General features: G+C 48.9%; 1 protein-coding gene across 2 annotated transcripts in view; it reads left to right on the top strand.

Moving 5' to 3' along the window:
* The window catches only part of ASH1L (ASH1 like histone lysine methyltransferase), a 172,287-nt gene that overhangs the window by 67,714 nt on the left and 91,751 nt on the right, over positions 1-12,822 (top strand). The window lies entirely within an intron of this gene.

The following is a 12,822-nucleotide window of genomic DNA, read 5'->3' as shown; positions in this document are numbered from 1 at the left end:
GTTGGTGGTGTTAGTCCGCCAAAGGTGGAAAACTCCTGCGTGAGAGGAAATGATAAACCCTCAGAGATGAGTTTTTGCTCCTGATGTTCATTATTCATGAACTTTTAAGAACTGAAAGCCATTTTGGTTGAGACACTTGAGCATTCTTTAGTTTTTAACAATGTAACAAAGAGAGAAAAAAAATTCCTAACCTTATAATTAGATTCATTCAACAAATACTTGATAAATAATCAACAGCCGTTACTGGATATCTGTCTGCCAGGCATTCTCCTTTGTGGGCCCTGCTGATACAGTAGGGAATACGGCAGGTGAGTTCGTTGTTTTCATGCACCTTACAATGGAGGAGGGGGTAATAAAAAAATTTACACATTAAATGTCATTAAAAATTGATAAATGGGTATTAAAAAGGAAAGAAAGAAAAAGAACAGGGTCTATGAACGTTTGGAACCGGGGGCCTAACTCAGCAAACCCCCCCCCCCCCGAGAAAGTGACTCCAGACTGTTCGGTACCCGGAGGAGGAGCAGCCAGCGGCTGGCGGGGGAGATGGTGCCGCACTTTATTCATTCATTCACTCCTTCCCTTGTTTATTAAAGTCTAAGGCATGTGGTGTTCCTCTAGTCACTGGCATCTAGTAAAGACACGACGGCGGCCTCATCCGCGCTCAGCCCTAGTGACGGAAGACACCCGGGAGCGTAGCCGGCACACGGATGACGGCACGATGGGGGGAAACGCCCTCAAGTTACTGTAGCCGTGTTGGGACAGATCATTACGGGAGGGGACACGTAATTAAGATAAAGTTACTAGTTATGGCTTAAGGACAAAAAGTTGAAGGACGAGAAGCCACTGGCTTCCCAAGCTGGGGTTTGAGTAATGAGCACATTCGAAGTCCTAGACGAAGAGCTTGGAGTTAGACTCTGCGACGGGTCCCCTGTGGCCGGAGGGACACAGAGCACGGTGCCAGAGTTGTGAGTCAAGACGCCAGACCGTGTCCAGTGAGTCGAGGTTTTATGATAGGCTCAGGCAAGGGACAGAGGGATGTTGATTTTAGATTTGTGTTTCCAAAAGATCATTCTGGCTCACGTGTGAACGCTGAACTGTAGCGGGGAAAAACAGCTACAGGGGGACCCGGTTTGTCGGCGGCACAGGGGTCCGTCCGGAGGAAACGGTGGCACGTAGGGGACCGTGCTGGCCGGCCGGTGCCAGCACACTGGAGAGTGTGGCGCCATCCGGAGGAGGCGGACGTTTCAGGAGAGCAGTTTGCCCTTTTAATCTCTGTCACCTTTGGGATGCCTTCGGCACATTCATGTGGAGATGCTGAGCAGGCAGTTGGAGATCCAGTTCTGGAGCTCAGTGAAGATGTTTCGGCTGGAGACCGGAGCATTCCACTGTGAGCTTGTGGGAAGCTGTCCGGATCCTTCACTGGAAACAAAAGGGCTTCTGGAAAAGAGAAAGCCGGGAGCGGATGCACCCAGTGTATGCGACTCTGTAATCAGAGCGCCAAGAAAGATAATTCTAGAAAATGCCAGCAGCAGTTAAAAAGACAAGTTAAGTTGTTCAATAAATAAAGAAATACTCCGGTAAGAGAGGCTTTAACTTTTTTAGGCAAAGGAGAAGGTAAGTCGATGAAGGGACTGTGGAAGGGTTGAAGCCGCCCCGGCAGAGCCACACAATGTCCTCTCGATGGGCCGTTCTGCTCGGAGGTCGGGGAACCCACAGGGTAAGCACTCGTTGACCAGGCTCTGGCCAGTTGGCGCTGACCAGAGGAATTTGGGGTGTTTTTCCCCGTTTCATTTGTGTGACTGTGTTCTCTCCCACTGTTAACTTGGTGCTTCGGAACGTTGATGTGCTTTGAAACACCGTGTGAGGTCTCGCGCAGTTTCCACAGCGTCCTGGTGTTCTCACGGTCGCGTGGGAGCCGGTCCCTGGTACTGTAGAAGCAAAAGCAGGTGATACATTTACGAACCGCCGCGTGTCCGCCATGGGCTGATGGCCGGTGCCCGTCAGGAGGGCGTGCAGTGGGGGGGGGGGGGGGGGGGGGGGCCGGGCAGCCCCGAGGACCTGCAGTTCTGAAGTAGCGACGGACAGCCGTCAGCCTCGGGTTTGTCTGCGACCGCTTGGGGTCCCTTCTGTTCCTAAAAAATGTATCGCTTAAGTGTAAAAATGTGGAGATTTCATATAGGAGTTCAGAAGTCTGCTCTTCTTTAGAAGAAAAGTCAGAACGTCTGTCAACAGTCCATCCACATGTCCTGGATGACATCAGTGGCTGTGTGTCACCTAGCGGGAGCAGTCCCCGCCAGCCCCGCCACGACCTTGGTTGGGTATGCGTTCCTCAGCCGCCGCCAGTCCTCAGTTCCCTGTCGTGTGCCGCAGCTGGCCTGGGCCGTGTGTTCCAGCAGGGCATCTGTCTCTAGGGAACGTTTTAGTTGGCGGCCTCTAAGGGTCATGAAAGGGAGCGTATGAGAGGTGGGGGATGAGGCGAAGGTGAGCGAGCAGACGGACGAGGTGGTCAGGTGTCTTGTCTGCGTGAACGTTAGAGCCGCCCGAGAGACCGCTCACAGGAGGTGGGCTTGGAAGAATAAATGCCAGCCTGGTGTCGGGGTCCTGGGGGGACGAGATACAGACCTCGGGGTCTGTGGGGACGCCTGGGTCGCTCAGTGGGTTAAGCCTCTGCCTTCGGCTCAGATCATGATCTCAGGGTCCTGGGATCGAGCCCCGCATCGGGCTCCCTGCTCAGCGGGGAGCCTGCTTCCCCCTCTGTCTCTCTGCCTGCCTGTGATCTCTCCCTCTCTCTCTCTCTGCCAAAAAAAAAAAAGAATAAGAACTTGTCTTCTTCCCCTTTAAAAAATAACAAAACCATTAAGATCTCTCTGAAGTCTCCGTTCTGACACGAATTTTCTGTCATAACTGCAGTCCTCCACAGACTCGGCCCCCCTACCGTGTGGGAAAAGTCTCCACGCCCCGACCTGCCACCCTCTGTCTGGCCTGCTACAGATTTGGGGTCCCCACAGCTCTCAGCTTTGATACTTTGGTAGAACGACTCAGAATTTACGGAAACCACTGTACGTAGGGTTACGGTTTTATTACAAAGGATGCAGGTCAGGAATTGAAGAGATTCGTGGGGCCACGTCTGGAGTGGAGAAGGAGACACTCCGCTTCCGTGCCCTCTCTTTGTGGCATCTGGCTGTGTCACCCTCCTGGCACAGCAACAGCTTCGCCAACCAAGGTGCAGCACTGGGCCCGGGGGCTAGAGTTTTGGTTGGGCTTAACCACATCCGCATGGCTGATTACATTACTGGCTGTGCGGTGGAACCCCGTCTCTGGCCCCTCCACTCACTGTAGATTGGGCTGGCCCAAAATCTCAGTCCCTTACTCCTGCCATCTGAGTCGCCCCATCAGTGAGGCGATCTTGGGGCCCACCTAAAGTCCCTTCTTTGGCATAACAAAGACACTTCTGTCGCTCAGGAAATTCCAAGGGTTTCTGAAGCTCTTTGCCAGGAATCTGAGACAAAGAACAGATAAATTCTTTATTATATCAAAAGTCTGAATTCTTCTCTTAGCTTGTATCTTGAAGCCTCTCTCTCTCCTTCACAATCACTCTTTTGATAAGTGGATAGAAATGTGTCTTAATTTTTTTTTAAGGTTTTATTTATTTGAGAGAGAGAGAGAGAGACCACAAGAGGGGGGGGGGCAGAGGGAGAAGCAGACTGTCTGCTGAGCAGGGAGCCTGGCGTGGGGCTCGATCCCAGGACCCTGAGATCATGACCTGAGCCCAAGACAGATGCTTAACGGACTGAGCCACCCGGGCATTTCCAACCACCCTAACCCCCACCCCACCACCCCGCTGCCCATTCATAGTTATTGTTTATTGTTTGCCAGGAGCAGGGAATGCAAGCATGAATACAATGTAATTTCCTGCCATCAGGAATTTACAGTTCAGAAGACAGAGACATGTATACAGATAATTACTGAGAGCCCCAGAGTCATCTGGCTGGCCCAGTGAGTTGAGCCTGTGACTTTTAATCTCCAGGTTGTAAGTTCGAGCCCCAGATTAGGTGTAGAGATTACTTAAAATCTTAAACAACAATTACTGATAACTCCTAAAATTGAGATATTCACAACATGTTTTGGGGGCAGAGAAGAGAGCGACTCAGGAAGAGCTAGACAGATGTGTTTAGTTTAGTGTGCAGAGAATAAAGGGTGAACACCTGCTTTGCCTGTTTGGCTTTTCAGGGGCTTGGAGATCTGATGGCGCGTAGGTAAGTGTGAGCAGTCTGCTGTGGGACCCACGAGATGAGGCCAGAAAGATAGGCAGGAGGAGACAGATCTTGAAACCTCTGTTTATCTAAGCTACCAAGGAGTTTAATAGAGTTTACCATATGGGCAGTGGGAAGTTAAAGGTTTTAGTTATTTGTTTGTTTGTTTGATTTTAATTTATTCATTTGAGAGCATGAGCAGGGGGAGAGGCAGAGGGGGGGCCGACTCCCTGCTGAGCAGGGAGCCCAACAGACGCTCATCTGACCGGGCTACACAGGCAGTTAAAGGTTTTAAAGAGGAAGAACGCTTTGCCGAAGTTACGTGGCAAGTCCTCTGCTTAGGTAGACTGGACAGGTCTCAGATGCGCCAGTTTGCGATTTGTCCAGCGACATGTTATGGGGCCTGAGCTGAGGTAGTGATGGAGAAGGCATGGAAGTCAGTTTTAAAAAGAGGCGAGGAGGGGCGCCTGGCTGGCTCCGTCATTAAGCGTCTGCCTTCGGCTCAGGTCGTGACCCGGGGTCCTGGCCCGCAGCCCCGCGTCGGGCTCCCTGCTCGGAGGAGAGCCGGCTTCTCCCTCTGCCGCTGTCCCTCCACCCCACTTGTGTTCCCTCTCTCTCTCTCTCTCTGTCAAACAAATAAATACAACCTTTTTAAAGACCTAAAAAAAAAAAAAAAAAGTGAGGCAAGGGGGGAGATTTTAGAGAGTCGGCAAGATCCCTGTCCTCGGGGGTGGGTGGGACCGCCCTGTGGCCGGCGAGGGGGCGCGGGAGGGCCCGGAGCGCAGGGAGCGCAGGGCGGGCTTGGGTTCGGCGCTGGCCGGGGGGACATGGAGGTTCGGGGCTCGGAAGGGAGCGCAGCCTGAAGGTCAGCCTGTCGAGCCGTGATTGTGGAAGCCGTGAGAGGGACGCCGCCGCCCCAGGGAGCACGGCGGGGTCCGAGGGGTCTGCCGTCCGCGTCGGGTGCCACAGAGGCTGTCCGAGGACGGAAGGCGGACAGCTCGTTTCCCGCGCTGCCTTCTGTGATCTCAGTGGTGTGTGCGGTGGTGAATGTCAGATTTCCGAGGAAGTGCGTGCAGTTAAAATTCTTATAGCTTTAAACTTCGTAGCACTTCTGCCTGGTTTATCATTTACTCGTAATTGCACATTCTGTCAAGAAAACATCTGCGTCTTGTCAGTGAGGTGATCGTTTCCAGTATCACGTAATGATGCTTATGTGAAAAGAGTGTAACTAAGCGTCGTGGTTTCTTAATTTTTTTAAAAGATGTATGTATTTTGGGGAGAGAGAACATTCCAAACAGGCTTCCCGCTGAGCAGAGTCCCACATGGGACTCGATCTCACAACCCTGAGATCAGACCTGAACCAAACCAAGAGTTGGACACTCAGCCAGCTGAGCCACCCAGGTGCCCCTAAAGTTTGTTATTTTAAGTTGACCTTAGTCTTCAGCTCATATTTTTTCTAGACATAATTTGGAGATAGATTCATTGTACATTAATTGGTATCCTGTTAAAATATCCCAAAACCTGCTTATTATAACACATATTACAAAATGGCCAGTTACCTTCTGGACATTATCCTGAAATAGCTTCCAGTGGCCAAAGCAGGAGTAGTGTAAGTAACACAATTAGTACTGACAGTATCGGATTATAACGTCAAGAATATGGCAAATAGCCACTAGTCCGTGTCGGTGCACATACATCTGACGGGGCGCCCGGCCGGCTCAGGTGCAAGAGCTCGGGCTCTTGATGTCGGGCTGTGAGTTCAGGCCCCGCACTGAGCGTAGAGCTTACTTGGGGGAGAAAGGAGGATCAGTGGGGGAAAGGGATGAGTCCTCCTTACAGAGAATTCCAGATATTTTACGTAGACTGTCCTCTTCAAGGAGCTGGAGCTTCATTCCCACTTCTTAAGTACAGACTGAACTCAGTGACTCAAGGCCGCAGAGCCGAGTACAGGGAGGGTGAAACAGTAACTCCATAGCGGAGAGGCCGGGCAGGCAGCACCCGAGCGGGAGCGAGCTCAGCTGGACCAGTGATAAGTCGTCGTGGCGACGTTGCCCCCCGGTACAACGTGGTATTCTTTCCGGAAACTCACATCCCCAGTGCTCTTCAGAAACACAAACCCAGCCTAAAAATATTGAAACAAGCCCAGGAAAGGGATGTTGTACAAAATACACGACCAGTACAGTAACAGAAAAGTATTAAGGGCCTGAGAAACCAAGGAGAGGTTGAGAAACTGTCTTAGAGGAAATTTAAAAATTAAATAAAAAGGGTGACCGGTCTGATCAGTGTATAGATGGTGTTAATGTGGTGGGCAGCTTATTTGCCCTTACGTGCTGTCCTGTGGAAACTTCCATGTGGACGATGCTATAAGCCCCGCCCGACGCGTGAGCTCGTCATGATCCATCTCGTACGCGGGGCTGGGCGTATGGCTTCCTCCGGTCCCCACAACCGACTCCGGTTAGTTCAGTGTGCGTTTACGTTACGTAGACATCAGAGAGACCTAACGGGAAATAGTTTCTCACCTGGAGAATCACATATTCCATCCCTGTTTTTCAGCATTTTCAGCTCACGGCTGGCTGTACATTTCAGACCCTGCGACTTGATTTCAGAAATGGGGAGACTGGTAGCCTGGGGTATTTCCCATTTACAGCTTACAAATCGTAGAATGTATAAATATATATACACATACATACATACCCATGTGTGTATATATATATATATACATACATAATAGGTTTTGATAATTATTTTGTCCCCTAAGAATAAACTAGAGCTAAATTTTCTTTTTGCTTGAAAAAAGTATATTCACTGTAAAACCATAATAGTTGAAGTATACTGGTTTTTTTTCTTATTAACTGAAGACTGTGCACATTGATCAGAATTTTCTAATTTATGACAATTTCACTAGCATGATTTATAAAGATACACTCAAGAGTGAAGTGTGAGGGGCTCCTGAGTGACTCAGTCAGTGGGTTAAGCCTCTGCCTTCAGCTCAGGTCATGATCTCAGGGTCCTGGGATCAAGCCCCGCATGGGGCTCTCTCCTCTGCAGGGAGCCTGCTTCTCCCTCTCTCTCTGCCTGCTTGTGATCTCTCTCTCTCTCTGTGTCAAATAAATTAAAAAATAAAAATAAAAAAATCTTAAAAAGGGGGAGGGGGGTTATGGACATTGGGGAGGGCATGTGCTATGGTGAGTGCTGTGAAGTGTGTAAATCTGGCGATTCACAGACCTGTACCCCTGGGGATAAAAATACATTATATGTTTATAAAAAAAATAAAAATAAAAAATAATTCACCATGAAAAAAAAATCTTAAAAAAGAATGAAGTGTGAACATGTGGAGATGAGGTCAGAAATTGTGGGGCTTTGTGCAGTTTTGGGGATTTCCAGAGGAATTCCATTTCAGTGAATGTTCTGATTTGGACATTATGAGAAATAGCCTAATTAGAGGGGAGAAAACAGACTTTTTAGGTTAAAAATCACCAGCGTAAGCTCTGAATCATTCTCTCTTGCAGTGCATTTAATTGGTGGGTCCGATGAAATGTACTGCTCTCAGTAACTGTGTTTCCCACAGTTGGAAACAGCTGTTTTTATCATGGCCCGAGCTTTTATCTCATTGCTCAGCTCATTCAAGAGTAGCTTCCAGGGCTCCTGAGCTGTGAACCATAGCAAAGGATTCAGAACTTGAATCTGGAAACAAAAAAAACCTGATCAGAACTTCCAAATTATTTGGTATTTTATGTTCAGATTCTTTTACTGTGATATTCATTTGTATTGTAACAGTTTTTTTTTTAATTTTTAATTTATTTATTTGACAGAGAGAGATCACAAGTAGGCAGAGAGGCAGGCAGAGAGAGAGGAGGAAGCAGGCTCCCCGCTGAGCAGAGAGCCCAATGTGGGGCTCTATCCCTGGACCCTGAGACCATGACCTGAGCCGAAGGCAGAGGCTTTAACCCACTGAGCCACCCAGGCGCCCCCATTTGTATTATAACAGTTTTGATTCATTCACTCATCAACAAACACTGCCAGTAGCCTTGACTTGTAAATGATAATTAAAGCTTCTTTCTTCAAATTAAAATTTTACAACATGCATTAGTTTTGGCGGGCAGGAATGATTTAAATCTTGGAAACTAGTTTTAAGTATGTGATTTTTTTAAAAGATTTTATTTTATTTATTATTTGACAAAGAGACACACAGCAAGAGAGGGAGGACAAGCAGGGGGAGTGGGAGAGGGAGAAGCAGGCTTCCCGCCGAGCAGGGAACCAATCTGGGGCTCAATCCCTGGACTCAGAGATCATGACCTGAGCTGAACGCAGACACCTAACAACTGAGCCACCCAGGCACCCCTAAAATGTGATTTTGAAATAAATATATCATCTATAAACTTAATCTGTTTTTCCATAGCTGACCCAGAGACATTTCCGGCATTAGACATATCAAACGCGGGTGCCTGACTGGCTCAGTCAGAGGAGCATGGGACTCTGATCTTGGGGTCATGAATTCCAGCCCCACGTTTGGTGCAGATTACTTAAGAATAAACCCTTCAGGGACCCCTGGGCAGCTTAGTTGGTTAAGCGGCTGCCTTCAGCTCAGGTTATGATCCCAGCATCCTGGGATCGAGTCCCACATCGGGCTCTCTGCTCAGAGGGGAGCCTGCTTCTCTCTCCCTCTGCCTGCCTCTCTGCCTGCTTGTGTGCTCACTCGCTTTCTCTCTCTCTCTCTCACTGTCAAATAAATAAATAAAATCTTTAATAAATTTTAAAAATTATAAAAAAATAAACTTTAAAAAAAAGAAAGGGGCGAAAGAAACCTCAAACAATCTGCTCACCCAAATCATTCCCTAATTTCTTGGGTCTTCAGTGCTGAGTTCTTAACAGAGCATGACCAGAATTCATAACTGTAAATTATGAAAATTTTCATAGCGCATTTACGTTAAGGAAATACATGTTTTATCCGACCAGCTGTTGGTTTCATTCACTGTGTTCTTTTGTTAATTTACATTTCGAAGTTCCTCATTTTTAGCCCCGGATGCTCCAGGCTTCAGTGGAGTAGTTCGGTTGAATTATTATTCCAGTTTTTTCTCTCTGATCCCTTCCACTCCCCACCCCCCAACTACTGTCAATGGGAATTTTCTCTTTTTGTGCTGATGCTTCTGCCCGTGTGACTCTGCCTGCACACCCGGGCGTCTGTAAGTGTAGTCTCTCTCTCTCCCGCGCTGGTCTCCGTTCCCCCTGCATGGCCATCGGGAAAAATCTCTAGTGACAAATCGCCTTCAGAGGAGCGTCTTGGTTTCCACCCACTTCTGTGTGTAATGGAAAGATTTCCAGATTCTTGTCTCTTCAAGTCCAGTTATGTTCTTTTTTTGGTTTCTCAACTTTGTGTTTTTTATCCATGATTTCATCTTAGAGTTTTGCTGTATAAGTACCATCTTTCCCCCTTCCTGTCTAATTTGGCAAAGATGTTTCCCCAAAATCTGTCTTTATGTTTAAAAGCTCACTGAATAGGGGCCAGGTAAAACCCGGAAACGGTGTCGCCCAAACTACTTCCAAGGCTCCCTCACATGTCTGGGTGTGTTCAACTCCTTAGTTCCCTCATTATTTTCCCAATTTATTGGGAGTTTATTTTCAGTTTCCCTCCGTTCTGATAGTCTGCCTTCTGTTTTACACGAAGACCTCTGTTTCTCCAACTGAAGGAAAGAGCGTACGTGTAATAACCAGCTTACGTGCGCGCTGAAGGGCAGTTTTATTTGGGTACTTCTTTGGTGAGTTTTCTGTCATTTCTGCTTCATTTATGTGTGTGGCATTTCTAACCATGTTTCCGAAGCTGCCAGATACCCGAGTAATGAGACACTCAGTAGTGTTTCTACCCAATAGTTTTGTGAATTGAAGAATGCCATTTGTAGTCTGTTTGCTTCTGAAATATTTCATGATTTGGCTTTATACTGTGTTGAGATGAGAAATGATGAGAACTCTCTGGTAAGTACAAGTGTATGGATTCTCCGCGTGCCCTTGTTGAGGGAGCACCAGAGTGTCTAGAACCGGATTCCATACAAGCCTCTTGTCCTGCAAGGAGTGGAGAGGCCTCCCGTGCCCCCCCAGGCAGATCTGAAGTGACCCCCGAGGAGATGGGAACAGACCCGCGTCGTGAGCCGTCGCCGCCCCGAGGAGGCCGCCTTGGGGACGCAGGCAGCCGCGCTCCCCAGAACCGAGCTCCACGACTCCTCGTGCCTCCCGCGGCCACCGCAGCTGGACAGATGGCATCCGGAGCATCACCTGGCCCTGGAGAAGCTGGGCGCAGGGACCAGTGGGCTCAGGATGCCCTGCAGGGAGGCTTTCTCCCTCCTCGTGCGAGGCGCCGCCTTCCCTGCTTCCCCGTCAGGCGGACCTCTTGTGCCGGCTCGCGCTTGCCGGGGATGCTTCCCGGTCTGCACCAGTTCTGTTCCCGAATGGGGCGTGAGTCCCTGCCCTTCTCCACTTGTTACCTTCATGCGAATAGTTGCCTGCACGCGCCAGGGGCGTTATTATTAGGTCAGTAAATTTCCTATGAACCTGAAGAGCCAGTGTGTGGATGCTAGTGCGACTTTTTATAAAAACACTTTCCATTTTTTACATGACTTCACTGTGGAATTCACACGAGCCTTGGGACGTGGAGTGCTTTACGAAACCAACCTCCAAGTGCGCTTGCCTGCCTCCGTCCTAAAATCAGACTCGTAGCGGAGCCAGGGCTCAGACTCGGGCACCTTGGCCCTTGCCGATGTGCTTAACCACCCGCCACACCACTCCGCCCTGCGCTGTGCTGCCGCTTGGGAAACCTGCATTTATCGGTCTCGTGAAACGGACGTGCTTGTCCTCTCTGGTGTCACGTTGCTCTTCCCCGGCCACGCAGCCGCACAGTACGTTTGCGGTGGTGTCGGAGGTGACGTTAGCAGATCTCATCTGATTTCTGCTATTAGGCCGGTTTGGGCATCTTGAACAGGTTGCTGTCTCGTGTGTGTGAGTTTTGATGCTCCTTTTCCGTCTTGATCTTGGTCGCTTTACATCATTAGTGCAAGTTTTTCAGGAATTCTCATCACCTTACTGTCTTATAAGCACCAATTTTAAATGAAATACGGGGCTAGAGCTGATGGTTACCGAACCCTAGAGATCTGTGTCTCAGGGATACATCCTTATTCCCCTTAAATATGGAACACTGTTAAGAACATCTCTGCTTTTCATGAAAAGGGAATTCAAACAGACTTTTAAAGTGAAAAATGAAAACCATCCTGAGTGAAGTTTTATTCCAATCTCCTGTTAAATCCTAAGAATAGGCTGCTGGCCTCCCTTACTTTCAGGAAATGAAAAGTGGCTCAGAAGCTAAGTGAGCTAAGCCATGTCTCTCTCAATTGTTTCAGTTTCTCAGGAATTGCTGTACAATGCTGCCAATAACGGTCTCCGGGGATCTGACCCCCGTTCCACCTCCCACTGCCTCCTCTGCAGCTCCAGATGCCACCAAAAGAACGAGCTTTGAAGAAAGTGCCTGTACCCTCTTTTACCCTGAGGTGGGTGAGGCCAGGCAGGGTGATTCTCAGGATATCCTGATGATCAAAGGTACAGTTGAAGCCTCCATCGAGACTTTCTTGAAGATGACCAAGAAATGTGGGAAACGTTGCCCAGTAGCCTAGAAACGGAAGACGGGAGCTCAAGAACGGACGGCGCGCGCCGTCTGACACGCAGTGCAGGATGACGTTCAAGACCCTAGATCCGCTCCTTGAGGGCAGAGACCCGTACGCTGTTCTTATACCCCCACCCCCGTGTCTAGCAGAGGACTGAGCGTGTAACGGGGCCTCAGCAAGTGTTAGTTTATGACCGAGAGAGAAGGCTTTACGAAAGTCCTCTCCAGCCTCTCCTTTCCGTCGTAGTTAACCTGAGATTGTTGGCTCTTCTTCCCCAGAGTAGTGACAGAGTTCACTGATGTCTCAAGCTTCCTGGCCACTGCCGCCTTCTGTCTTGGCTGTGTGTCTGAGTCGGAAATATTTTATCTGTCCGGTGTATAAGTTTGCAGTACTAATACTTACCAAGTTACGTCTTCACTGATGCCTGGGCTTTTACCTCTCAGATATTTTTACTGTGGTATTTAGCTTTTTAATGGAAATCTTACCTGAACCACAGTCTAAGAGGGGGGTGGTTATTGTACTGTTGGTTTTTAAATTCCTTTTGTATTTATTTTTCAGATTCAGCAATAAACAGTCTTGCTTCTTGATTAGATCTCCTGTTAGTCGTCTCTGGGTTTGAGAAATGGGACGTGCTGTCGCCATATCAGTTCCCAGAAACCTAACGCGCTGCTCTTGATGGGCACGTGGCCCCGTCCCCACGTGAGCAGCGCTTGTGGGCCTGTGAAGGAGGTGTACGGTGGTGTGACTTCAGACGCTGCGTAAATAGGACAGCTCGGGGTCTGTTACGTCTCGCGGAGAAGGGGACGCGCTGGAAATGTAGCTCCTTTCGGTTCTTCTGTCCTCAGGTGGCTCTCCGTTCGCTCAGTCACGTCTTCCTCCAGGCGCTAACTCTCGGTTAGAGGGACGTCTTAAAAATCCCATCT

The sequence above is a fragment of the Meles meles genome, chromosome 17, assembly GCF_922984935.1.
Source record: "Meles meles chromosome 17, mMelMel3.1 paternal haplotype, whole genome shotgun sequence".
NCBI lineage: Eukaryota > Metazoa > Chordata > Mammalia > Carnivora > Mustelidae > Meles > Meles meles.
This window is presented reverse-complemented; position numbering and strand designations above follow the sequence as displayed.